Below are 27,970 nucleotides of genomic sequence, written 5' to 3' on the forward strand. Positions count from 1 at the left end.
AGCGGTGATTCCATCCAGCCCCCCTACTCTTCACACCCTGGTCCCCAAGGCAGGGATAGAGAATGCCACCTGCCACCCTCTTCACACCTGGGCTGGGGCCCGGCCCATAGACAGCCCTAGGCTTCAGCCACCTCTGCCCCCTGGCCCAGCAGCAGACCCAGCTGGTTCACCTTCTCAATCAATACCGCGCTCTTAATGGGCCCAGCCACCAGCACCAACCAGGGGCATTAAATGTTAATTATATCTATTTGGATTTGAAAAATTTTATTACTCCAGTTAATTATGGCTGGAGTCATAAAAAGGTTTCAGAGTGAAAAGGCTGCCTTATTGGGGCCACTTTCCCCAAGACAGATTGGAAAGGAAAAGAAGAAATAAAAGCATCTGGCTCAAAGGGCCGGGTGCTCCACATCCACCAGGCTGGGAGCGCTGGGCTCGGGCCTTGCATCTTCCAGCTTCAGGTGAGCTTGAAGTGTTGGGCCCAGGATACTGGAGAGGCCAATCTTGGGAGGACACCCACGTGTGTGAGTGTTGCTGTCAATAGAGAAAGGCCCCCTGGCAGCGGAGGCTCCAGGGAAACTGCAACCCTGCTGAGATCAGCCAGGCTCTTTGAGGTCTGGGAATGCAGGCTATGCCCAGGGCTCCTCTCCAAGTGGTCCTATTACTGGGCACTCCTCCAGCCCAGCTCCCCGCCCTGGCCTGGCCCCACCCAGTCCAGTCTGATTGCTTCCTGCCAGCCCCGCTTATGATTCATGGGCCTGACCTTGGGCTATAAAGTGTTCACTTTAGCAGGAATAGAGGCAGGATTTACAGCCCTAGGGTCAGCTGTAGGCAATGACACACACAATAGCTGACTCACAAGGGTGCCCCGTTCCCATCCCACACATAACTTTCCTTTGCACACACAGGTACACACACACACATTTTGACAGAGACACGCGTGCACTCCCATGCCCCAGAGCTCTCTGCCTCATGCATCCGGTAATGCGAGTCCCCTTTGTGGAGCAAGCGCTGTACATAAGATGCTTTACAAGCATTTGTCTAATCCTTAACATTGATCCCGTAAGGTCGGAGCTGGTGTTACTCATTTTATAGGAGAGGAAGCACGTTAAGGCTCAGGCGGGTTATGTGATCTGAGCGTTTGTACCTACAAGAGTACCTACAAGCTGGACAGAGAACCTCACGCCCCAAACTCCAAGCTAGGGAAATAGTGATTCCATGGAAGGGCTGGGCTGCAGCAGCCTGGGGTGGGGTCAGAGAGACCAGCTCATTCCCTCTCCCTCTTCCCCATCAGAGGAGCTGAGGCTGGTTCAGAGGAAGAGTGACTATTCCAGAGGATATTAGAAGGGGGAATAAAAAACCAGGAGAGGAACGCCTTAACCCAGATATGAGAATGGGATGTCGCACTACATAAACTTTTTAAAACCAGAAGTAATTGGGAAACAGAGGGAGAATTTGCCCATATTGTTCAAGTTTCAACCATGCATCCAAGAAAGGGTATTTGACAGGATGTAGTTGGTAGAGATTGGAGGGGGTGAGCATTTCAATTTGTACCTCTCTAGTTTAGCTATTCCATGAACTCTTTTTATTATCATTATTGTCATTTTTACTCTGTTGCTGAGATGTCCATGTACAAGAAATCCTCCCTCCCCCAACTCCTCTTCAGGTCAAATGCCATTTGCCTCTACTTGGCTCCTTCCATCTACGAGGCCTCAGAGTCTCTGCCTTTTCTTCCAAACCAGCGCCTCTTGTCCTCTAGAGCCATCCCCTCAGTCTTCAGCAGGGACTTCACCCTCACATCTACTTCTCTGGCTCTTGTGCGTTGTCCCTAGCTAGTCCTTTCTCTTCTTTTCAAACTCCTGTGTAACTTCTCTCTTAAAGTAGCCAGCCAGGGACTTCCCTAACGGTCCAGTGATTGAGAATCTGCCTTCCAATGCAGGGGACGCAGGTTTGATCCCTGGTTGGGGAACTAAGATCCTACACACCATGGGCCAGCTGAGCCGGTGCACCACACCAGAGAGCCTGCTCGCTCTAGAGTCTGTGCTCCGCAACAAGAGAAGACCATATTGCAACTAGAGAAAGACTGTGCCCTCAACCAAGAGCCCACATGCCGCAAGGAAGACCCAGTGCAGCCAAAACTAAAAAAAAAAAATAATGACCAGGCCTTCCCATGATCTTTTTCCCTCTCTAATTTCTTTCTGTCTTCTCATCTTCCTCCTGGAATAAGGGGCCTCGTGGGCTCCTTCTCACAGCATCCTTGTCTCTTCCTCAAGGCTCCTGCTCTGTCCTCTCCCTATCCCTCCCTCCTCTTCAGCAGACGTGACTCCAGTACATTGTCACCTCTTCCCAGTTCCTCTGACTTGAAGCTCACTCCTGTGCCCTTTGCTCTGGGAGAATCTATCTTCTCACGCTTGAGGACTTCAACTTCCCCTCCCAGATGTGCCTCCAATTAGATGTCTATCCTAAACTCCATCTGAATTGTCAACTGCCCAAAGGAGGTATCTTTGTGGAAGCTCTGCTTTCCCCTCAAACGAAATACTCTCTAAGTGGAAATAATTATCTTCTCTTCAAAATGGCTTCCTTTCCTCCCCTTCATTTCTATCTATTAAATAACTACTGTTCTGATCCTCTAGCCTCCCTAAACCCAGAGCAAATTGATTCAATGAACACACTGAGCAAAGATTTTCCAGGTAATCACCATGTGCAAGCTCCAGTATTTTGGCCACATGATGTGAAGAGCCAACTCATTGGAAAAGACCCTGATGCTGGTAAGATTGAGGGCAAGAAGAGAAGAGGCCAACAGAGGATGAGATGGTTTGATGGCATCACTGACTCAACGTACATGTGGCTGAGCAAACTCAGGGAGATAGTGAAGGACAGGGAAGTCTGGTGTGCTGCAGTTCATGGGTTGCAAAGAGTCAGATACCACTTAGCAAATGAACAACCATGTGCAAAATCCAGATGGCCCAGGGTAGTGGGGGTGAGGAGAAGGCAGGAAAAATAGGGAGGGAGCATGATGCCACTGACAGTGAAGGCTCTGGAATCAGGTAGATTTGGGTCCAAAGCCTGGCCCAGCTGCTTGCCAGCTGTGTGCTATTGGGCAAGTTATTTATCATGACTGTAGACAGAACAGTGGCTATGAGCCTCCATGATTTACTTCATCCTCACAATGATCGATCCATTTTAGAGATCAGAAAGCCAGGTGCAGAGAGCTTAAAGAACCTGCCCAGGACCATACAACTTAGTAAGTGGCTGAGCCAAGGTATGAACCCAGGTGGACTGGCAGCCTGTACTTATGCTAAATTTAACTTCTCAGGGTCTCTGTTCTGTTCTGTTTTGCTTACTAGTGTTTCACCATCATCCAGGAACCCATTAAGTATTTGTTGAATAGAAGAGTACAAATGATTGACTAAAATACATCTATTGGGCTTGACAGTTTGAGTAGCTACTAGACCTAGGCAAGAGCAGGGTTAGGGAGCATCAGGGACAGATGTGAAGCTACCGGGACTTAAGCAGTGAAAGGGAGGGAAATAGGATAGATGGGTGTCAGGGTGGACAACCCACTCCAGAACCAGAAGGCAGGAGCAAGAGTGGCACAGGGTCTAGATAATGACTGTCGTGTGTTTCTTTTTAGTGTTTGGAAGAGAGCTGGGTCTACAGAGAAAGGATCATTGTCGGAGCCAGGCCTTGGAGGGGACATGAGTAAATTGGACCCCAAACACCAGAAGAGGGAACAATTCCTGCCCATAAGGGTTATTCATCTGTTGGAGGGACAGATGGGTTAAACAGACAATGGCAAACTTACTAGGGAAGAACTGAGCTACAGAGAGCACCAGCGGCTGGGAAGCCAGGAGAAGGGAAATGTCCCCTTACAACCATCTTTGCTTACAGCCAGTTGGCCTGGAGGGCAGGTAGGTGTCTGAGCTTCTCTCCTCTGCTTTTCCCCAGGAGGCTTAGTGCCAGCCCCAGAGAGAGAGGCCTGGGGGCTGGATTAGAAGTGGCTATTTCTGGCTGTGCCCAGACGAGCCAGCAGAGAGACTTACACCTGAGCCCCAAGGCCCAGTCCTGATAGTATGTGCAACTACTAAGGGCCAGCCAGCTAGGATGTCCCCAGCATCCTTTCCCCTGTCAGGGGAGTCAACTTCTATTTCCAGAGCTGGAGCCAACTAGGGTTTCCTCAAGTGAAGCAATAAAAGAGGAAAATCAACATCCCAATGATCTTGTTTATGGTGCTAAGTAAGCTGTACAGCTTAATCCCTTCGAGGTTAATGAATTTACAACTTGCTTTGGAATTTGACAAGGGCCATAAAAGAGGAATGCTCTGGGCAGCCCCTGCCTTAGAGGCTGCTCAGGGTTAGACTAGCCTGGCCTGGCCGGCCTGGTGAAGGAGGGAAGATTTCAGTGGTGGGTGGGTTCATGGCCAACTGTCTGGACTCTAAATTGAGTGGGTCAAAGGAGGGACCATCCGTCCATGGGCCAAAGGACACTTTCTATAAGCTTGGGGCAGGCTGGACTGAGTTGGAGCTCCCAGGCCTTCAGGACCTCTGCATCTTGGGCAAGTCATTTAACCTCTCTGAGCCTCCTCATAAGAGCGATTAATACCTTCTACCTCTTATTGACTTCCCTGTAGCTCAGTCGGTAAAGAATCTGCCTGCAATGCAGGAGACCTGTGTTGGATCCCTGGGTCTGGAAGATCCCCTGGAGAAAAGGAATGATTACCCACTCCAGTATTCTTGCCTGGAGAATTCCATGGACAGAGGAGGCTGGCAGGCTACAGTCCATGGGGTTGCAAAGAGTCAGACATGACTGGGCGACTTTCATCATCATCACCTCCTACTGTAACTGGAAAGGATGAAAGATACCGTATGTGAAGAAATCAGCATTAGTCTTCAGTTAAGTGTTAACTATGCAATTATCATTTTATTCCGCTTATGTCATAATTTGTTTACTTGTCTATGTCTCTCACCATTTATCCATTCATTCAGAAATCCAATAAATCTTCACTGAGAAGTTACCCTGTGTCAGACACAATTTGGCATGCGAGGCACACACCTTAAAACACACAAAAAATCCAGGGAAATCAGTGCTTGGGGAGGGGAGTGTATACGTTACTCTGAAAGCACAAAGAAGGGAGTGACTCAGCTGCCTCTCTAGTCTAAGCTAGCTTGAATAATGCCTTGTACTGATGCAGCACTTGGCAGGTCATGGATACTTTCATGTGATTAATTCTTTCGATTCTCACAACAACCCCATAAAGACCACATTTTCTAAATCAAAAATTAGAGTCCAGTGTGACCGCCTGGTGTGACAATAGGTCAAACCATTTGGAATTGGGGCAGTTTAGAAAATCTAGGACATGTTGAGTTTGGTAAGCAGAGAGGGCAGGGATGTTTAGCATCTCTATCTGAACAGTTAGGGAGATGAAGCTAAAATCGTCAGTGGGAGAATGGAAGCTTCATCTTGTTCATTCACTGATCACTTTATGAGGCCACCAAAGTCAAGGGCTGTGCTGTTTCTGGGCGCATAGCACCTAACACAGAAACGTGCAGAGATCAGGGCCTCAATAAATGTGTTTCAAAGGAATAAATGAATCTTCCTGTGAATGTATATATCTGCTCCTACTTGCAAAACTCCTCAAAAGAGATGTCAATATTCATCATTGTCTCTTCCTTCCCTCCAGCCTCTCTTGAAAGTGCTCTTGCCAGGATGGCCAATGATGCCTGGTTTGCCAGTTCCAACGTTTAAGTCTCAGTAGTAATCCTCATCGATTCTATTGGCAGCAACTTCACTGCAGATCCTCCCTCCTTCTTAATCACTTACATCCCTTGGTTTCCTTTACAGCACACTCTCCTGATTTCTTCTTGCCTCACTGGACACCCCTTCTTAGTCTCCTTGCTGGAGGCCCCTCCTTTTTCCATCCTCTAAACTCGGGAGTGCAAGAATAGATTTATGAGGGGATTTCCCCAGTGGTCCAGTAGTTGAGAATCTGCTTTCCAATGTAGGGGGCACAGGTTTGAGCCTTGATCAGGGAACTAAGATCCCACACGCCGGGGCAACTAAGCCTGCTTGCTGCAAACTACAGAACTCCCGAGCTTTGGAGCCCGAGTATTGCAGCTAGACAGAAGCCTGTGCACTGCAATGAAAACTAAGAACTGGTGCAGCCAAATAAGGAGATAAATAAATATTTTAAAAAAAGAACAGATTCATGAGAAGGTGTGCAAGAGTGTGTAAGTGTGTCAACCCCATGTTCAGGGTCGAGGGCTCTTGGCTTATGCTGGAATGCTGGTTTCTCAGGGTTCTGCTCAGGAGTATCTCTTTCCTGTTCCTCTCATCCGAGCTCACCGGCCCCCCGTTTTAGTGTTTTCAGAGTCATCTCTCTTCCTCTGTCTGTCCTCATTCTTCTACTCTGACACTAGACTTCCTCTGTGACCTACTGGTACCTCCCAACAAACAAGCCAAGAGCCCCAGGATCAGGCCGCTCCCATTTAGCTGGGAGAGGATCACCTCTCAAGGCGAGCGCTGAGTGTTTCATGCAGACCCGGCATCAGCACAGCCCGCACACAGGAGGTGGAGAAGGCATGGACGCTGGTGCTGGCTGGCTCTTCCTTGGCCACACCAATGCTGGCGCCAACAGTGCCAGTGTCTTGGACACACAGTGCCCGTTCCTGTGGACCTGGTTAGTGGGACAGCTGCTTCACACCTGGAGATGAAATCCAAGACCAGACCAGAAAGACACAAGTGCAGAGTAAGAAGACAGGCCTGGGCCCCTACTTGGGCAAAGAGGAATGAATAAAATATTAGGAAACCCCAGGTTCTATCTAAGGTCCTTAAGGAAAGCTCTGAGTCCTGCCTACTGTGGTCTCCCCAGCCTCTCTCTTCTCCCACATCCTTCCCCTGCTCTGTAGTCTCAGCTCTCTCTCCAGAGCCCTTCAACCCTCCTTCCCTCTGCACAGAGGATGATACTCTTAAGAAAATACTGAGACCATGGGTCTGTCTTTCCCCTTCCCATGCACTCCAGACCCCAAGCCAAGGTTGCCCAGCTAGAGACTTCATTTTCTCTGGATCCCACCCCTTCTGACTCCTCAGGCATGTGTGAGAAGGAGCTGGGCCAAAGTGAGGATTCCCTGGCTAGCACCCTGCAGAGTCCTTTTGCTCTCTCAGGAGGGTCCCTGTGGGCTCCACCTGTCCAGCTGGCCCTGCTACAGGGGACAGGCAGCTGGGACCCGTCCTGCAGGCGTAGAGGCTGAAACAGGCTAATGAATCCTGATGGGAGAAGTGACCTTTTCCAAATGCCACATGTCATTGGATTTTATATCACACAAGGACAATGTGCCATGGGTATTAAAATCGTTTTTCCAATAGTTATATATGTGTGTGAGTGTGGTGCACAGTCTGTATGACGAGAGGAAAATCCTAATGAAGATGTCATCAAATGAGCCTTCCCTCCTCAGCCCCAGACAGCCAGTTCTCCAGGATACTCCCTCCTTTAGCCAGTTAGGCCCTAGACCTCGGCTCTCGAGTACAGGTAAACCTTTCTCCCAGGAAGTTCCCCTAGCACAGTCCCTGGCTCTGGACCTGGCCTTGGCTCCACCTCCTAGCCTAGGAAGTTCTATCCAACATCAGAGGAAAAGCAAGACCTGGAGGGGGCAGTCACCCACCCAATAGGCCCGGGACATGTTGGTCTTCTCCCCTGGGTCTTGCAGGGAAGTCGGAGGATGCTTTGGACAGGAAGGACACACAACTAGGGAGAGCAGGCCAGGTGGTAAGTGTGGTACTCAGACGCTTCCAGAAGGCCAGGGGAGGCTGGACTTGGAACCGAGAACCCCAGATTATTCTGTTTAAAGCCTCAAAGTTCTCACGGTCCAGCTCATCTTTACAATATTCCTGACAGGTGGCCTGCCTAAACACTTCCAAGGCCAGGAGACTCTAGACATTCCCAGGCACCATGTCTGCTCTGGAGACCTTCAGCTGTTTAGAAAATTCACATACAGCCTGAACTAAAATCTATTTCTTTGAAAGTTCCACCTATTGGTCTGTATATAACTCCTCAGGTTCAGACAGAAAAAGTTTGATCTCTGTTCTACACAATAGCCTCTTGGGAAGCCAAAAACATTAATAATGTTCCCTGATGTTTTCTTTTCTCTAGCTCGAGCATTTCTAGTCCATTTGATGATTCCCAATATGACCCAACTTCAAGAATCATAACCTATAGACACTCTAGTTCTCTTCCACTGAGAATGTTCTGCCCATTTTCTATTGTCATGGTGGGAAAGGAAAGCCTGTAATGATAAAGGGGAAAAGCAAGCATACAGAGTCCGAGCCCCAGCTTCAAAATTTCAGCCTCATTATTTAACAGCAATATGAATTTGAGTAAGATACTTCACCTTTTGGAGACTTCATTTCTCTATTATAACACTAGATAGAGGGACAACTCTCCCATTGGAATAAGTTCTTCAGGAGGCCTTACAAATAGCTGTGAAAAGAAGAGAAGCAGAAAAGCAAAGGAGAAAAGGAAAGATATACCCATTTGAATGCAGGGTTCCAAGGAATAGTAAGGAGAGATAAGAAAGCCTTCTTCAGTGATCAGTGCAAAGAAATAGAGGAAAACAATAGAATGGGAAAGACTAGAGATCTCTTCAAGAAAATTAGAGATACCAAGGGAACATTTCATGCAAAGATGGGCTCAATAAAGGACAGAAATGGTAGGGACCTAACAGAAGCAGAAGATGTTAAGAAGAGGTGGCAAGAATACACAGAACTGTACAAAAAAGATCTTCACGACCCAGATAATCACGATGGTGTGATCACTGACCTAGAGCCAGACATCCTGGAATGTGAAGTCAAGTGGGCCTTAGGAAGCATCACTATGGACAAAGCTAGTGCAGGTGATAGAATTCCAGTTGAGCTATTTCTAATCCAAAAAGATGATGCTGTGAAAGTGCTGCACTCAATATGTCAGCAAATATGGAAAACTCATCAGTGGCCATAGAACTGGAAAAGGTCAGTTTTCATTCCAATCCCAAAGAAAGGCAATGCCAAAAAATGCTCTAACTACTGCACAATTGCACTCATCTCACACGCTAGTAAAGTAATGCTTAAAATTCTCCAAGCCAGGTTTCAGCAATATGTGAACCGTGAACTTCCAGATGTACAAGCTGGTTTTAGAAAACGCAGAGGAACCAGAGATCAAATTGCCAACATCCGCTGGATCATCAAAAAAACAAGAGAGTTCCAGAAAAACATCTGCTTCTGCTCTATTGACTATGCCAAAGCCTTTGACTGTGTGGATCACAATAAGCTGTGGAAAATTCTGAAAGAGATGGGAATACCAGACCACCTGACCTGCCTCTTGAGAAACCTGTATGTAGGTCAGGAAGCAACAGTTAGAACTGGACATGGAACAACAGACTGGTTCCAAACAGGAAAAGGAGTACGTCAAGGCTATATATTGTCACCCTGCTTATTTAACTTATATGCAGAGTACATCATGAGAAACGCTGGACTGGAAGAAGCATAAGCTGGAATCAAGATTGCTGGGGGAAATATCAATAACCTCAGATATGCAGATAACACCACCCTTATGGCAGAAAGTGAAGAAGAACTAAAGAGCCTCTTGATGAAAGTGAAAGAGGAGAGTGAAAAAGTTGGCGTAAAGCTCAACATTCAGAAAACTAAGATCATGGCATCCAGTCCTATCACTTCATGGCAAATAGATGGGCAAACAGTGGAAACAGTGACAGACTTTATTTTTTGGGGCTCCAAAGTCACTGCAGATGGTGATTGCAGCCATGAAATTAAAAGACACTCCTTGGAAGGAAAGTTATGACCAAACTAGACAGCATATTAAAAAGCAGAGACATTACTTTGCCAACAAACGTCTGTCTAGTTAAGGCTATGGTTTTTCCAGTAGTCATGTATGGATGTGAAAGTTGGACTATAAAGAAAGCCGAGCGCAGAAGAATTGATGCTTTTGAACTGTGGTGTTGGAGAAGACTCTTGAGACACCCTTGGACTGCAAGGAGATCCAAAGGAGTCCATCCTAAAGGAGATCAGTCCTGGGTGTTCATTGGAAGGACTGATGTTTAAGCGGAAACTCTAATAGTTTGGCCAACTGATGCGAAGAGCTGACCCATTAGAAAAGACCCTGATGCTGGGAAAGATTGAGGGCAGGAGGAGAAGAGGACGACAGAGGATGAGATGGTTGGATGGCATCACCGACTCAATGGACATGAGTTTGGGTAAACTCTAGGAGTTGGTGATGGACAGGGAGGCCTAGTGTACTGTGGTTCATGGGGTCACAAAGAGTCGGACAGGACTGAGTGACTGAACTGAACTTCAGGATGTGGTCCAAGAACAGACCAGGATCTTAGTGGAGACCTACCCAAGCAAAGGAGGTCCACACAGGTCCCAGGATGGGGAGAGGGGCAGAAAGAGTAAATAATATCCATAAATAGGTGCTTGTCTCAGACAAATGCCCAGAACTAACTGCCCAAAATTCTTGCAAACAGCTTCAAGCATGCAATTTGTCCCCATTCTTGCCCTTCATGCTCAAACTGAGACAAGGCTGCTTGTCTCAGTGATGAAGCCACTCCCCTTGCGGGGCCCACAGCACCAGAACTCAAGTGTGTAGGCTCAGACTAGGGTTCCCCAAGTCTAGGGAGAGATTAAGATCCAGACTTGACCTTCCTGCTGAAGCTACTAGTGCTGATTCCCATAAAGTCTCTGTTTCTTTGGCTTGCTTAGCTTTGAATCTTGGTCTAACTACTTGCTAATTGTGTGACCTTGGCCAAATTACTTAACCCTCTACACCTTTTTCTTCATTTGAAATATGCAAATAATTTATCTACCTCAGGGTCATTACAAGGCTTTTGTGGTTTTAGGTATGAAACACTTGGAACAAAACATGTTGGGCACATGATAAGCACTCTGTTAGCCGTTATTATTATTCCACTCCCAGGACAGTTGTGAAGGTCATGGGTGCTAACTAATAGGATGTGTCGTTTTTGGCCAGCTGTCAAGCTCTGTGTTCTGAGGGGGTAATTAGATTTGTTGATCAGTGCTTAGTCTCCCACAGTGGATACAGGCCCTCAAGTTAACTTGACCAGTGCAACGTGGAGTGGAACTATCTGTCCCCTCCATTGTTCTGGGATCCAAATGACACTAGCTACTTGGGAGGTAGCTATAATACTTGCTGGATTCTTCTGAAGTTACTATCAAAAATCCTGCAGGGCTTCTTTAGCTTTGTGTCCCTTCCCTCTCCATGTACTCAAAATCAAATATTTATCCTGATTGCATTTCATCTAGCTGGAAGATTCTACCCCTTATTTGATGCAGTCAAGAGCATTTGATATTCCTCCTTGGACTGCGTCTTCTGCAGGTTTCATCAACATAGTTTCAGGCCCTTTGTGAGATTTTGTAGTTCAGAGCCAGCAGAGAGATGACATAGCCTCTGACTGGCAGCTGGGTGTCTCAGTCCTCCTTGTTTACCTGGTTAGTTCATTCTCACATTTTCAAGACCTAACTCTAATGATAACGTTCCTTGAGAATCCCTGAATTAATATTTAGCTTAAGAAACATTTGTCAGAACACTTATACCCACTCAGAAGGCTATAACCAAAAAGATAGTAACAAGTGTTGACGGGGATGTAGAGAAACTGGAACTCTTCATTATTTGCTGGTGAGAATATAATTATCACTTGGAATACATTTAAGAGAATGGAAACCATACTTCTACACAAAAACATGAATGTGAATATTCATACCATCATTCATCATAGTAAAAAAGTGGAACAAGCCAAAAGCCTTTCAATTGATAAATGAAAGTAAGTTGGATATAGTCAAGTAGGAGATGGCAAGAGTAGGCACTGACATCTTAGGAATCAGTGAACTAAAATGGACAGGAACTGGCAAATTTAATTCAGATGCCCATTATATCTACTAATGTGGGCAAGAGTTCCTAAGAAGAAATGGAGTAACCCTCATAATCAACAAAAGAGTCCAAAATGTAGTAGTTGGGTGCAACCTCAAAAATGACAGAATGATCTCTGTTCATTTCCAAGGCAAACTATTTGACATCACAGTAATCCAAGTCTATGCCCCAATCACTGATGCTGAAGTTTATCAGTTTGTTTTTTTTTAGTTTATCAGTTTTATGAAGATCTACAAGACTTCCTAGAACTAATATAAAAAAAAATGTCCTATTCATCACAGGGGAATGCAAAAGTAGGAAGTCAAGAAATAGCCAGAGAAACAGGCAAGTTTAGTCTTGGAGTACAAAATGAAGCAGGGCAAAGGCTAACAGAATTCTGCCAAGAGAACACACAGGTCATAGCAAACACGCTTTTCAACAACACAAGAGACAACTGCCCACATGGACATCACCAAATGGTCAATATCGAAATCTGATTACATTCTTTGCAGCCGAAGAAGGAAAAGCTCTATACAGTCAGCAAAAATAAGACCTGGAGCTGACTGTGGTTCATATCATTAGCTCCTTATAGCAAAAATCAGTCTTAAACTAAAGAAAGCAGGCAAAAACCACTAGGTCAGTCAGGTACGACCTAAATCAAATCCCTTATGATTATACAGTGGAGCTGACAAATAGATTCAAGGGATTAGATCTTGTAGACAGAATGCCTGAAGAACTATGGACAGAGGTTTGTAATACTGTACAGGAAGCAGTGACCAAAATCATCTCAAAGAAAAAGAAATGCAAGAAGGCAAAGTGGTTGTCTGAGGAGGTTTTAAAAATAGTTGAGGAAAGAAGAGAAGCAAAAAGCAAGGTAGAAAATGGAAGGTATGTCCAACTGAATGTAGAGTTCCAGAGAATAGCAAGGAGAGATAAGAAGGCCTTCTTCAGTGAACGATGCAAAGAAATAGAAGAAAACAGAAGGGGAAAGACCAAAGATCTCTTCAAGAAAATTGGAGATATCAGAGGCAAATTTCATGCAAATATGGGCACAATGGTCATCTGAGTTAAATTCACCCATTTCAGTCCATTTTAGTTCACTGATTCCTAAAATGTCAATGTTCACTCTTGCCATCTCCTATTTGACCACTTCCAATTTACCATGATTCATGGACCTAACAATTCAGGTTTCTATGCAATATTATTCTTTACAGCATTGGATTTTACTTCCATCACCAGTCACATCCACAACTGAGTGTTGTTTTTGCTTTGGATCTGTCTCTTCATTCTTTCTGCAGTTATTTCTCTACTGTTCTCCAGTAGCATATTGGGCACCTACCGACCTGGGGAGCTCATCTTTCAGTTTCCTAGCCTTCTGCCTTTTCATATTGTTCATGGGGTTCTCAAGGCAAGAGTACCGAAGTGTTTGCCATTGCCCTCTCCAGTGGACCACGTTTTGTCAGAACTCTCCACCATGACCCGTCCGTCTTGGGTGGCCATACACGGCATGGCTTATAGTTTCTTGAGTTAGACAAGGCTATGGTCCATGTGATCAGTTTGATTAGTTTTCTGTGATTGTGGTTTTCATTCTGTCTGCCCTCTGATGGCTAAAAGGATAAGAAGCTTATGGAAGCTTCCTGATGGGAGAGACTGACTGAAGGGGAAACTGGGTCTTGTTCTGATGGGTGGGACCATGCTCAGAAAATCTTTAACCCAATTTTCTGTTGATGGGTGGGGCTGTGTTCCCTCCCTGTTGTTTGACCTGAGGCCAAACTATGGTGGAGGTAATGAAGATGATGACGACCTCCTTCAAAAGGTCCTGTGCATGCACTGCTACACTCAGTGCCCCTGACCCTGCAGCAGGCCACCACTGACCCACACCTCTGCTGGAGCCTCCTGGATATTCATGGGCAAGTCTGGTTCATTCTCTTGTGGGATCACTGCTCCTTTTTCCTGGGTCCTGGTGTGCAGGACCCTGGTGTGCAGGTTTTGCTTGTGCTCTCCAAGAGTCTGTTTCTTCATTCCTGTCTGTAAGTTCTGGTGACTCTATGGTGGGGTTAATGGCAATCTCCTCCAAGAGGGCTTATGCCATACCCAGGTCTGCTGCACCCAGAGCCCCTGACCCTGTGGCAGGCCACTGCTGACCTGTACCTCCGCAGGGAACACTCAAACACTCAAAGGCAGGTCTGGATCAGGAAAAGGTCTGTTTTCATTCCAATCCCAAAGAAAGGCAATACCAAAGAATGTTCAAACTACTGTACAATTGCACTCATCTCACACACTAGCAAAGTAATGCTCAAAATTTTCCAAGCCAGGCTTCAACAGTACGTGAACCGTGAAATTCCAGATGTTCAAGCTGGATTGAGAAAAGGCAGAGGAACCAGAGATCAAATTTCCAACATCCACTGGATCATTGAAAAAACAAGAGAGTTCCAGAAAAACATCTGCTTCTGCTCTATTGACTATGCCAAAGCCTTTGACTATGTGGATCACAACAAACTGTGGAAAATTCTTTTTTTTTTTTTTTTTCTGGTTTAAAACCTAGGATTTTTTTTTCTTTCTTTTTTTTTTTCCAATTATTTTTATTAGTTGGAGGCTAATTACTTCGCAACATTGCAGTGGGTTTTGTCATACATTGACATGAATCAGCCATGGAGTTACATGTATTCTCCATCCCAATCCCCTCTCCCACCTCCCCCCCAAGAAAATTCTTAAAGAGATGGGAATACTAGACCACCTTACCTGCCTCCTGAGAATCTGTATGCAGGTCAAGAAGCAACAGTTAGAACTGGACATGGAACAACAGACTGGTTCCAAATCGGGAAAGGAATACATCAAGGTTGTATTTTGTCACCCTGCTTATTTAACTTATATGCAGAGTACATCATGTGAAATGCTGGGCTGGATGAAGCACAAGCTGGAATCAAGATTGCCAGGAGGAAAATATCAATAACCATAAATATGCAGATGACACCACCCTTATGACAGAAAGCGAAGAACTAAAGAGCCTCTTGATGAAAATGAAAGAGGAGAGTGAAAATGTTGGCTTAAAACTCAACATTCAGAAAACTAAGATCATGGCACCTTGTTCCATCACTTCATGGCAAATAGATGGGGAAACAATGGAAACAGTGGCTGACTTTATTTTTTTGGGCTCCAAAATCACTGCAGATGGTGACTGCAGCCATGAAATTAAAAGACGCTTGCTTCTTCAAAGAAAAGCTATGACCAACATAGACAGCACATTAAAAAGCAGAGACATCACTTTGCCAACAAAGGTCCGTCTAGTCAAAGCTATGGTTTTTCCAGTAGTCATGGATGGATGTGAGAGTAGTACTATAAAGAAAGCTGAGTGCCAAAGAATTGATGCTTTTGAAGTATGGTGTTGGAGAAGACTCTTGAGAGTCCCTTGGACTGCAAGGAGATCCAACCAGTCCATCCTAAAGGAGATCAGTCCTGGGTGTTCATTGGAAGGACTGATGCTGAAGCTGAAACTCCAATACTTTGGCCACCTGATGTGAAGAACTGACTCATTTGAAAAGACCCTGATTCTGGGAAAGATTGAAGTCCAGAGGAGAAGGGGATGACAGAGGATGAGATGGTTGGATGGCATCACTGACTCGATGGACATGAGTTTGAGTAAGCTCCAGGAGTTGGTGATGGACAGGGAAGTCTGGTGTGCTGCAGTCCATGGGATTGCAAAGAGTTGGGCATGACTGAGCAACTGAACTGAACTGAACTGATGGGCAATAAAGGACCGAAATGGCAAGGATCTAAGAGAAGCAGACGAGATTAAGAAGAGGTGGCAAAAATACACAGAAGAACTGTACCAAAAGAGATCTTAATGATCCAGATAACCACAATGGTATGATCATTAACCTAGAGCCAGACATCCTGGAGTGTGAATTCAAGTGGGCCTTAAGAGACATTACTATGAACAAAGCTAGAGGAGGTGATGGAATTCCAGTAGAGCTATTTAAAATCCTAAAGATGATGCCATTAAAGTGCTGCACTCAATATGTCAGCAAATTTGGAAAGCCCAGCAACGGCCACAGGACTGGAAAAGGTCAGTCTTCATACCAGTACCCTAGAAGGGCGGTACTAAAGAATTTCAAACTACTGGACAATCGCACTCACTTCCCATGCTTGTTAAGGTTATGATCGAAATCCGTCAAGTTAGACTTCAGCAGTACTTGAATCAAGAACTTCCAGATGTACAGACTGGGTTTGGAAAGGTCAGAAGAACCAGAGATCAAATTGCCAACATTCGTTGGATCTTAGAGAAAGCAAGGGAATTCCAGGAAAACATTTACTTCTGTTTCATTGATTACACTAAAGCCTTTGACTCTGTGAATCATAACAAACTGTGGAAAACTCTGAATGAGATGAGAATACCAGACCATTTTACCTGTTTCCTGAGAAACCTGTATGCAGGTCAAGAAGCAACAGTTAGATCCTTGTATGGAACAACCGACTAATTCAAAATTGAGAAAAGAATACGTCGAGGCTGTATATTGTCACCCTGCTTATTTAACTTATATGTAGAGCACATCATGTGAAATGCTGGGCTGGGTGAGTTACAGGCTGGAATCAAGATTGCTGGGGAAAATATCAACAATCTCAGATATGCAGATGATATCACTCTAATGAGGGTGAAGGAGGAGAGTGAAAAGTCTGACTTAAAACTTAATATTAGGAAAACTGGATTGGGAATACATGTAAATCCATGGCTGATTCATATCAATGTATGACAAAACCCACTGGAAAAAAAAATAAAATTAAATTAAAAAAAAACAAACAAACTTAATATTAGGAAAACTAAGATCATGGCATCCAGCCCCATCACTTCATGGCAAATAGAAGGGGAAAAGGTGGAATCATTGACAGATTTCCTCTTCTTGGGCTCTAAAATCACTTTGGATGGTGACCGCAGTCATGATATTAGAAGACGATTGCTTCTTGGAAGGAAAGCTACGACAAACCTAGACAATGTATTAAAAAGTAAAGACATCACTTTGCCAACAAAAGTCTGTATAGTCAAGGCTATGGTCTTTCCACTACTCATGAAAGAATGTGAGAGTTGGACTATAAAAAAGACAGAGTGCAGAAGAATTGATGCTTTTGAACTGTGGTGATGGAGAAGACTCTTGAGAGTCCCTTGGACAGCTGGAGATCAAACCAGTCAATCCTTAAAGAAATCAGCCCTGAATACTCATTGAAAGGACTGATGCTGAAGCCGAAGTTCCAATACTTTGACCACCTGATACGAACAGCCACCTCATTGGAAAAGACCTTGATGCTGGGAAAGATTGAAGGCAGAAGGGAAGAGGGTGACAGAAGATGAGATGGTTGGATGGCATTGCCAATTCAATGGACATGAACTTGGGCAAATTCTGAGAGACAGTGAGGGACAGGGAGGCCTGGCATGCTGCAGTCCACAGGGTCGCAAAAAGTTGGACATGACTTGGTGATGGCACAACAACAATATCCAGACAATGGGATATTAATTGGTCATGAAGAGGAATGAAGTAGTGACACATGCTATAGCATGGATAAACTTTGAAAACATGCTATACGAAAGAAGCCAGGCATACACACACAAAAAATGGATATTGAAGAATTCTGTTGTTATTCTGCTGCTATAGAGATTATCATACTAAGTGAAGTAAGCCAAAAGGAGAAAAACAAACACCATATGATATCACTTATATGTGGAATCTAAAATATAGCACAAATGAACCTATCTACTAAACAGAAACACTCATAGACATAGAGAACAGACTTATGGTTGCCAAGGGAGTGGGGTGGGGGAAGGGAGAGGGATGCACTGGGACTTTGGGGTTGGTGGATGCAAGCTATTACATTTAGAATGGGTAAACAACAAGGTCCTAATGTATAGCACAGGGAACTATATTCACTATCCTGTGATAAACCATAGTGGAAAAGAATACTAAAAAAGATTGTATATATGTGTGTAACTGAGTCACTGTGCTGTACTGCAGAGATTGGTACAACACTGCAAATCAACTGTACTTCAATTAAAGGAGCATGCGGAATATGGTGTGAGAGCGGAAAGCATGGGTTGCTGGAGTGAACATTTTCAGAGGTAATGTAGTTTATCTAAAACCTTTTATCTAAATACCTTTAAGTAGCTTCCCGTTGTATATCCAAACTTCTTGCCATAGGCTTTGAGGCCCACATATTCTGTTTTTTGGTTTTTTTTTTGCTGTCTCCACTTCTTATACCACTTTCCCCTTTCTATATCCTAGCTACTCTGGCCTCCTTATCAGATCTATTCTGTTCAGTTCTTCCCTTTCTCAGGATCCTTCTTTTGCGTGTGACTCCATTTCATCTATCAGTTCTCAACTGGAATGTTACATATAACATAGAGTCCGTTCCTGCATCATCCTACATAGAGGAATCCCTTCTACCACATTCTGTCTTATCATGCTGTTTGTTTCCTTCATAATATTCTCTTAATTATCTTGTATGTTTTTCATTATCTGTTTCCTGCCTCTAAAGCAAAAGCTCTTTTTGGGTTTTTGCTCACCGCTTTGCTGCTGAGACTGAAGTTGTTATTTAGTTGCTAAATCATGTCCAACTCTTTTGTGACCCCATGGACTGTAGCCTGCTAGGCTCCTCTGTCCATGGGATTTCCCAGGCATGAATACTGTAGTGGGTTGCCATTTTCTTCTCCAGGGAATCTTTTCAACCCAGGGATAGAACCTGTGTCTCCTGCACTGGCAGGAGGATTCTTTACCAGTGTGCCACAGTAGATTCTTAATAAAAATGTGTGAAATGAATGAATGACATTGGATCAGGGATGGACAAATAAAGTAGTGGGAAAGGTCACTACAGTTGAGGTGATCAAGATCTGAGAAGTGAGGTGCTGGGTGGCTCATCATTTCATAGGCCCTGAGATCCCTAAGATGAGGGTCGGAGATGGAGTAGAGAAGACTGATACAGGTATACATATTGGAAAACAACAGAAAAGCTGGTAGATGACAAGGAGAGCCAGTGAAACACGGTCTATCCAAATGACCAGAGTTTGAAATGAAAGGGGATTTTCTTTTTACCTGGGGATAGACTCGTGACAGTCTGGAAGTGGTGCAGGAGAAGGGAATGAAGCTGGTATCTTGGGAGAATGAATGACTTGTATAGAGCTACAGGAGAAACAGAGGGCTTTGCAGAGAGTTGAATTTCAGTTAAGTTGGGAAGTAGAGGGAATATTAAGAAGGCAAGGTTTGGGGCTGCAGGTGGCAGAGGGGAAAAGCTGGGAGGGGAGGTGGCCACCGGTAAGGAGAAGGAGTGCACAGTGGTTTGGGGATGAAAACACTGGGGAGAAGGTTGCAGGGATGGTACCTGGGCAGTGACCAAGGAAGACTGGGATGTGAAATCTGATAGTGATGACAATCCTAGGCTTCCGTGTGGAGCTTTGAGATGAAGATCATTGCAAGGCTGGACTGAGCTCACTTTGCAGGGTAAGAGCGGGGCTATGAGAGACAGTGTCACTCAAGCTGCCCTGACCAGTCACATCCCTATTTTGCGTTCTCCTGACACCTTGCCTACACCTCCATGTGCACACGAAAACTTGGCAAATGCCCAACTCCTTACCCTCTCGTCAGCTCCTAGTGCCTGTCCCCACAGGTTTGCAGTCTCCATCTTTGGCCCTTTCCGAAAAGAGAGCCCAGAGCAGGGAAAGCAGAGTAAGATGAAGTGAGAAGGCTGACTGGGACGTTAGCCCGGCTCCATTCAGCCCAGCTCATCTGACCCAGCCCAACCCTGCCCCGTGGTCAGCACAGCAACTGTCCGGCTGAAATAACAAGTCAGAGACCAAAAAACTGGCCAGCCCTTTTTGTTTACTCAGCTTTTTTCCCCTCCTTTTTCTCTGGACAATGCCCTGCTGGGCTGGGGCTGTCCTGCTGGGCTTGTTGCTGGAGTTCCCCCGCCAAGATGGAGCCCAGCTGCTCAGCTGTTTACAAGGCGAATCCGGTTTACACTGGGGCCCATCCTGTTCTGGCTGGGTTGGGAGCTCGAGTCAGAGCCCAGTCAGTGGCCTCTCCTGGCCCAGAGCGCCTCGATCTCTATCTTAGCCTGAGGAGCAGTAGGGCTAGGGGGTCCGACACGTCCAAGGGCCACGGATGGTTATGTCTTAAGGTAGAGTGAAGAAGAGAATAAGACCTGGCCCCAGTCCACATTTCTGCCCTTAGGAGCCCCCAAGAAAGGAGAAATGCCCGAATCTCATGGCCTCCATTTCTGTTCTTTCAAGTGGTGAACTTGTAACAACAAAGATGGTGCCCCTCCCCCCATTCTTCCTGGTAGCCAAAGTCTGGGAACTAATCTCGGCTTTATCTACCACCCCCCTCAAAGCTGCTTGAGGATCAAAGGGAATTATGTGTATGCAACGACTTGAAAAGCATTTGTAACTATGATGGAATGATCTATGGCGATTCATTGAAGTCAAACAACTGATCTCCAGGGATGAGGCTCAAGCCTCTAGATTGGCAGCTGTTCAAGGCAGGGCCCTCAACTTAGTCACCCTGGTGGCCCCAGGGCCCATCATGGAGCATGACACACAGTGGGGGCACAATTATTCCATCTATTAAACAAATATTTCTCAAGAAGTTCTCAGACTAGTGGGAGAGACAGGTAATAAAAAGCCAGTGAGAGCTATGCTATGGCAGGGAGGGGAGCAGGGGGCTGAGAGAGCACAGAGGAAGCATCTCCCTGGGCAGGAGGTCAGAGAAGGCTTCTCTGAGGCAACAGCATCTAAGACACAGTAAACAAATGTACTCGTTAGATGAAGGAAGAATGAACTTGCAGAATCACTAGTGGCAGTGTAGGGGCAGGCTGACCTGGGTGATCTCTCTTATTCTCTTGTCTTCCCCAAATACTGAAGGGTGAGGCCTTAGGCTCTTGAGCACTGTAGCCAGTGAATGGCTGGATTTGGCTTCCCTAAGTAAATTCATTAAGGAGTCATGTGATGCCTTGGGAAGCTTCTGTCTATGCTACCCAAGCTTCTTAAACTGGAGCATGAAAGGGCATGAGACGGTGTACTTATGGGCTGGGGGAAGCACGGGATAAATATACATTCTCCTGGTCTTAGTACATCAACCTTCTCAACGGCAAGCAATTTAAAGCTTCATCTGGTCTGAAGCAGGAGTAGGGAGAAGGTGGTTTTCCCAGAAAGGAAAGCCCACGAAATGGCCTGCAGGTACAACAGCATTGCCTGGCTGGGAAAATCCAAGAATTACAGTATGACCAAAGTGGGGTGGAACTCTTGAGGGGACACTGAGGGATAATTCCCAAGAGGTTACCTGATGAAGGACCTGGGAAGTCCAGTTCTTTGTCCCAAATGGGGATACATTCCCATAGAAGCAACTGCCATCTACATTCTGTTAATTCTAAACTTTTGTTTTTATCCTTGATCTTTCTTGGGAGGGTCGAAATTTTATATCCAACTGTCAGTGGATATAAATTCCTTAAACTCAAACAATCCAATAGAACTTCTCCTGATCTCTTTCCAAACTTGTTCCTGATTCTAGTTCAGGCTTCTGCCCTGGTTCATTATGGAGGTTCTACCCACCATGATGCCCACCTTTAGCTCTTTCCCATGGATTATCACCTCTTTTCCTCTTTCTGGCCTGTTGTCCCCATGAGACTGACCCCATGATTTTACTGATCTTGACATTTCCCCTCCATTTCTGTATTGAAGTATAGTTGATTTACAATGTTGTGTTAATTACTGCTGTCGAGCAAAGTGATTCAGTTATGCTGTTGTTGTTTAGTTGCTAAGTCATTGTCCAACTCTTTGCGACCCCATGGACTGCAGCACACCAGGCTCCCTTGTCCTTCACTATCTCCCAGAGTTTGCTCAAACTTATGTCTGTTGACTTGGTGATGCTATCTAACCATCTCATCCTTTCTCATCCTCTTCCTCTCCTTCCTCAATCTTTCCCAACATCAGGATCTTTTCCAATGAGTTGGCTCTTCTCATACGGTGGCCAGAGTATTGGAGTTTCAGCTTCAGCATCAGTCCTTCTGATGAATATTCAGGGTTGATTTCCTTCAGGACTGACTGGTTTGTTCTCCTTGCTGTCCAAAGGACTCTCAAGCATCTTCTCCAGCACCACAATTCAAAGACATCAATTCTTAGGCGCTCAGCCTTCTTTATGGTCCAACTCTCACATCCGTACATGACTACTGGAAAAACCATAGCTTTGACTAGATGGACCTTTGTTGGCAAAGTGCCTCTGCTTTTTGAATACACATATAACATATATGGCTTCCCTGGTAGTTCAGCTGGTAAAGAATCCGCCTGCAATTCAGGAGACCCTGGTTCATTCGATTCCTGGGTCGGGAAGATCCTCTGGAGAAGGGATAGGCTACCCACTCCAGTATTCTTAGACTTTTCCTGGTGGTTCAGCTGATAAAGAACCTGCCTGCAGTGCGGGAGACTTGGGTTTGATCCCTAGTTGGGAAGATGCCCTGGAGAAGGGAATGGCTACCCACTCCAGTATTCTGGCCTGGAGAATTCCATGAACTGTATAGTCCATGGGGTTGCAAAGAGTCGGTCCTAACTGAGTGACTTTCACTTTCACTATAACATATATATTCTTTTTCATATTCTTTTCCGTCATGGTTTATCATAGGATATATATGGTTTATCATAGATATTGAATATAGTTTCCTGTTCTATACAGTAGGACCTTGTTGTTTATCCATTCTATATATACCAGTTTGCACCTGCTAAGCCCGAACTCACAATCCATCACTCTCCTACCCCCCATCTCCTTGGCAACCATCAGTCTATTCTCACTGACATCTCCTTTTTTGGTATGCAACATTCCATGTGCAGGCTCTGGACCAATCTGAACAAGCAACTCTTCTTCAAACCCCTCAGTTGATCCCATGCCTTCAAGATAAACAAAATGAAGTTCAAATTCCTTAGCACCTAACTCATAGAGTTCTAGTGAAGAGCAAATGAGATAATGCATGTAAAGCACTTGGCACACCACCTGAGGTATGTTTGGCATTCAATTAATAATAGCTATTTTTACTATTAATATATAGGCTTTATATGTGTAAGTCTCTCCCTAAGATATGCTTAACCACACCATCCAACTTTTACACATTATCTGTTCATTATTCTTTAGTTCAAAATATTTTCTAACTTCAAGCTATGTCCTTTCTTGACTAAGAATATTTTGAAGTGGAGTGCATAATTTTCAAACAGATAGGCAGTTTTCCAACTATATTTGTGGCTTTTCCCCTAGATTTGCCAACAGGATCATATCTGTTCTGAATAATAAAAATTTTTGAGACATGTTGATTTTTGATATCTTAGAGTAAGGTCAGTATTTGTATATGTTTCAGGCCCACCTGTAAAGAATACATATTCTGCAGTTGATGTGTATTCTATTTATTATTTTATTTTTTATTGTTACTTAAGATAATGGAATACTATTTAAAGAAAGAATGACTTGGTATATTAGACTGAGAGTATTGAAGCTCTGATGGAGAAGGCACTGGCGACCCACTCCAGTACCCTTGCCTGGAAAATCCCATGGATGGAGGAGCCTGGTAGGTTGCAGTCCATGGGGTTGCTAAGAGTCGGACACGACTGAGTGACTTCACTTTCTTTTCTTTCACTTTATTTTTACTATTAAATAATTTAGTAATTATATAATTTCTATTATGTGCTGTGCTCAGTTGCTTTAGCTGTGTCCGACTCTGTGTGACCCTATGGAATGAGCCCTCCAGATTCCTCTGTCCATGGGATTCTCCAGGCAAAAATGCTCTCCAGGAGTGGGGTGTCTTTTCTTTCTCCAGGGGATCTTCCCAACCCAGAGATCAAACCTGCATCTCTAATGTCTCCTGCATTGGCAGGAGGGTTCTTTACCACTAGTGCCACCTGGGAAGTGCCAAATTTCTATTATAGCATGTTATAAGTTCCCCCACACCCCAACCTGTGTTCTGCTTGCATCTCTCTTTAATCTCCTTTTATGATGTTCTCCCACTTGGTTTCTCCCACAAGGTCCCAGAAAACTCCTTTCAAGCCTCTCAGTCCTTGTCCTTTCTATCCAGTGTGATTTCCATTGGGAAGACTCTTCCCTTTATGGTTTACTTGATGAACTCCATATCATCCATCCTCATGAACATCTCTCCATAAGCAGAGCAACAGGACAAAAGTCTATGGACAGACATTTCTCTTGACAGCATGGTTACTTGATATTGTAGAGAAAAGGGGTGAGAAGATTCTCCATGGGGGTAGCCAATAGTAGAGATCAAAAACTACCCTTGTTGCCGTGAGTCACAGACATCAAGAGAGCTTGGAAATGGCTGAGACAGAGAAGATCAGCCAGGCAGGATGGCTGGCCTCACTGCCATGGAGGCTGGCAGGGCAGGATGAGTTAGAAGGACCAGTAAATGAAATGTTACAATGTCCCAGGGAGACAGTCAGTCTGTCATTTAGCTGACAAATGTTACTGAGCACTCACTTTGGACTGACGAGTTAGCTGTGAAAGAGGGGCTCATTGTTTAGCGAGGAATCAGACGAGTACACAAGAATTACAGTACAGTGTGATAAATATTATAATAGTAGTGGTGGGTGCCATCGAGGCATGAATGTCAAAGGAGTCCTTTCTCTAATGAATTTCAGGGTGACAGTCACATGCAATAAACATTCATGAGCACCTGGTCTGTGCCAGGCACTGTGCTGGGTGCTGAGGACAAGGAGCATGCAAAGATGAATGAGATGATCCTATGCCACCTAGTGGGAGGAGACAGTCAAAGTAAAAAATGTCACAAAGGCAGTCAAATGTCATATGTCCCCAGACCACCTCCTCTTCCATTTAACGTGATAGGAGTCATTATCATCTAATTCCTCAAGCTAGAAACCTGGACATTATCTCTGACTCTAAGATTTATGTTTTAGATAAAACATAAAGCATCTTGTAGAGGATGGATTAGAGGGAAAGAAGACTGGAGGCAGGGAGACCAGCTGGAGGCTGATGCAGTAATTCTGTGGAGAGATGATGATGACCACGGCCTGGATTAGGCTAGGAGCCTTGCAGATGAAAAGAAGTGAAGAGATTTGAGAGTTGTAAAAGAGTTGGATAAATAGGATTTGGAGATGTGGATGTGTGAGTGAGAAAGGAGGAGTCAGAAATGAATCCAGGCTTCTGGACTAGACATCTAAGATTGTGGTGCCATTTCATGAAATGGGAGGTAAAGGAGGGAGAAAAATGATACCTTCAATTCTGGACAGTCATCCCTTGGTATCCATGGGGGACTGGTTCCAGAACCCCCATGGATACCAAAATCCATATACGCTCAAGTCTCTTATGTACAACGGTGTAAAATGGCAAAGTGCAGTAGGTCCTCAGCATCCACAAATTCTGAGGTTGGCTAAATCTGTGGATGTGGGACCCACGGATACAGGGGACTGGCTGAATTACACTTAAGATATCTTTATGGGGAGGTGTCCAGTAGGCTGTTAGAAAGTGACCTGGACCCTCAGGAGATTGATTTGGATTAAAGTTAAGACTCGGAAGCCCTTGGTATATTGCAGTAGTTCTTCCACGGGCGTGGTTGAGACCACCCAGAGTGTGTGCGGAGAAAAGTGCAGCAGACATTCATTCTTCCATTTAGGAAATGTATTGAGCACTTGCCACGTTCCAGGTGCTGGAAATACAACAGTGAAGGTGGAACTTCCCTTCTACTGGTGGAGGTAGACAACCAACAGATAAAAATATAATAGGAGGTCAGAAAGGGACAAGTGCAATGAAGAAAGGAGGGGAAGGAGATGCCCAGTGTGATGGTAGGTGGTCAGGGAAAAGTTCCTTGTAAAAATGACATTTGAGCAAAGGTCTGAATGAACTGAGCAACAGGATCACAGGAAACTGTGGGAAGAGTGTTTCAGGTAGAGGAGCCAAGTTCAAAGGCCCTGGTGGGGAATGTACTTGGTGCCTAAAGGAGCAACCAGGTGAAGGGAACATGTAGGTGAGTGGCAGGAAATGGAGGTGGAGAGAAAGCCAGGGGGTCAGACCATGGGGTCCTGTGGGCCCAGATAAGGACACTGGATTCTATTCTGTGTGATAGGAAGCCCTGGCAAAATTTACAGCAAGGGATTAATCTAATCTGATTTATGTTTTAAAGGAATGCTCTGGCTTTTGTATAGAGAACAGATTGTAGGAGAGCAAGAAAGGAAGCCGGGAGGCCACCGCAGTTGTATAAGGAAGACTGACGGTGGCCTGTGTTACCATACAAGCAATGAAGGTGATGAGAAGTGGTCTGAACGCCTTCCCATTGGCTGATAGAGTGGGTGAGTAAGACTAAAAGAGGTGCTGAGAATCGTGAGTGAATTAGAAAGGAAGGAGCATCAGTTTATTCTCTGCTTGGATAGAACTACGCGGCCTCAGCTCATTATCTGGCCATTCTATACTTCATTTCTATCAGTCCAACAAACATGTACGAAGTGCCCACTCTACACACACCCTGTTCCAGGTGCTGGGCATTTAACAGTGAATGGCACTGACAGAGAACTTAAACTCTAGCAGCGAAGAAAACAAGCCATTTTAAGAAGTGATAAATGTTATCCCCCAAATCAATCAGAGAGTGACAAGGAAAGTGATAAGTAAGAAAAGCCCCCATGGACCCGACATTTGAGCTGAGTTGGGAGTGGGAACTACATCCCTCCCTGGGGCTGCTTCCCAGCATTGCTGGATGTTCACAGAGACAACAGATAAAAAAGCACATTGACTAAAGCAGTTACAAATGACAGTCTTCACTTGGTTCTACTTCCCACCTCATTACCCAAAACATACACCCATTATTTCTGTTAAGACCTGAAACAAACCCATCTTCCTTCCTTTGTGCTAAGATGGCCCTCAGGGGTACCATTTTCTCCAGCCCCCATCTCGAAGGTCTTCCTAGGATTATCCCAAGAACACCAGACCTTCCAGGAGCTCTTGGTACCTAGGACCACTGCCAAGTACCATCTCACAAACCATCAGGGCATGAGCTCCCTCTGGGGCCCAGGACAGTGAAGGCAGAAAGCATGGAAATAAATGACTGTGGAAAGAAGGGTCTAGAAAGGAATGCCCCTTCTGTCTCCTTTTCTCCTCTCCTCTCACCTCCCCATGGCCTTCCTTCTTCCCTTCTCTTGTTCCTTCTCAGCATTCCCCACACTTTTCTGCTGGTCAAGGGTGGATGCTGCCTCTGGAGGTGATGCAAAGATCCTGGGCTCAGCCAGGGTGGGGTCTCAGCTAGCTAGCGCCTAAGTCAGCAGGCTTTGTCCACGGCCCCACCCTGCCAGGCGGTGCCTCTGGCAGCAAAGTCATGGCCCTGATTCCTCTGTCTCCACGTTTAAGAACATCTCTAACTGCTCCTTGGATAGCTCAATTAGTAAAGTGAATATATTATATAAAGTCTAAAAGATTAAACTATCATCGTCAGCCCATAATTTCATGAAGAAGTCAGGGGACCGTATCCCTCTTATTAACTCTATAACAAATGTGATGAAAATGTTCAAATAGAATGTTAATGCAATGTTACGTGTAATTTTCCCAGGCGATTTTCTGCTGAAATATTTCTTTATTAATAGTAATTGAGGGTATAAATTATGAATGAGGCGATTTTCTCCTTTCAGTAGGAAAGACGTACTAATGGCAATAATTCTTTATAATAATTTTTGGGGAGAGCAGGGCGGGGAGAGAGGCTAGTCTAAAAAACAGACAAAAGCCCCTCTCCAGGGCCTCCCATGGGGGTACAATGCCTTTGCCACAGTCACCTCTCTCTAGCTCCACACCCCAAGACTGCCCACAAACGAGTCGCTGATCTTCATCAATTTTCCAAAAACCTCAAGGTCTGTTTGGAGGGCAGGAAGGAAGTTTTTACCTCTAGTCCTAAAATGGACTAAGTTCTGAGGCCAACTTTTCTGCCTCAGAAACTGTTCTGACAACAAGAACAAAAAGCCAGGCTCCTCTGCTGAGCTTCCAGATCCAATCAGTCTGCACCCAGACAGCTTTTACAGCATCCTAGAATATTCGAGAAGGAAGTGAA

At 45.0% G+C, this 27,970-nt stretch overlaps 1 protein-coding gene and 1 long non-coding RNA gene across 8 annotated transcripts in view; one reads left to right on the forward strand and one right to left on the reverse strand.

Moving 5' to 3' along the window:
- Positions 1–27,970, reverse strand: part of RNF220 (ring finger protein 220) — a 266,770-nt gene that overhangs the window by 60,778 nt on the left and 178,022 nt on the right. The gene's annotated exons all lie outside the window — the stretch shown is intronic.
- LOC122676531 lies at positions 564–4,686 on the forward strand. The gene is made up of 3 exons (XR_006335599.1): positions 564–2,765; positions 3,632–3,908; positions 4,628–4,686. It is a non-coding gene; the product is annotated as an uncharacterized LOC122676531 (long non-coding RNA).

This window comes from Cervus elaphus, chromosome 20 (genome assembly GCF_910594005.1).
Source record: "Cervus elaphus chromosome 20, mCerEla1.1, whole genome shotgun sequence".
Taxonomy (NCBI): domain Eukaryota; kingdom Metazoa; phylum Chordata; class Mammalia; order Artiodactyla; family Cervidae; genus Cervus; species Cervus elaphus.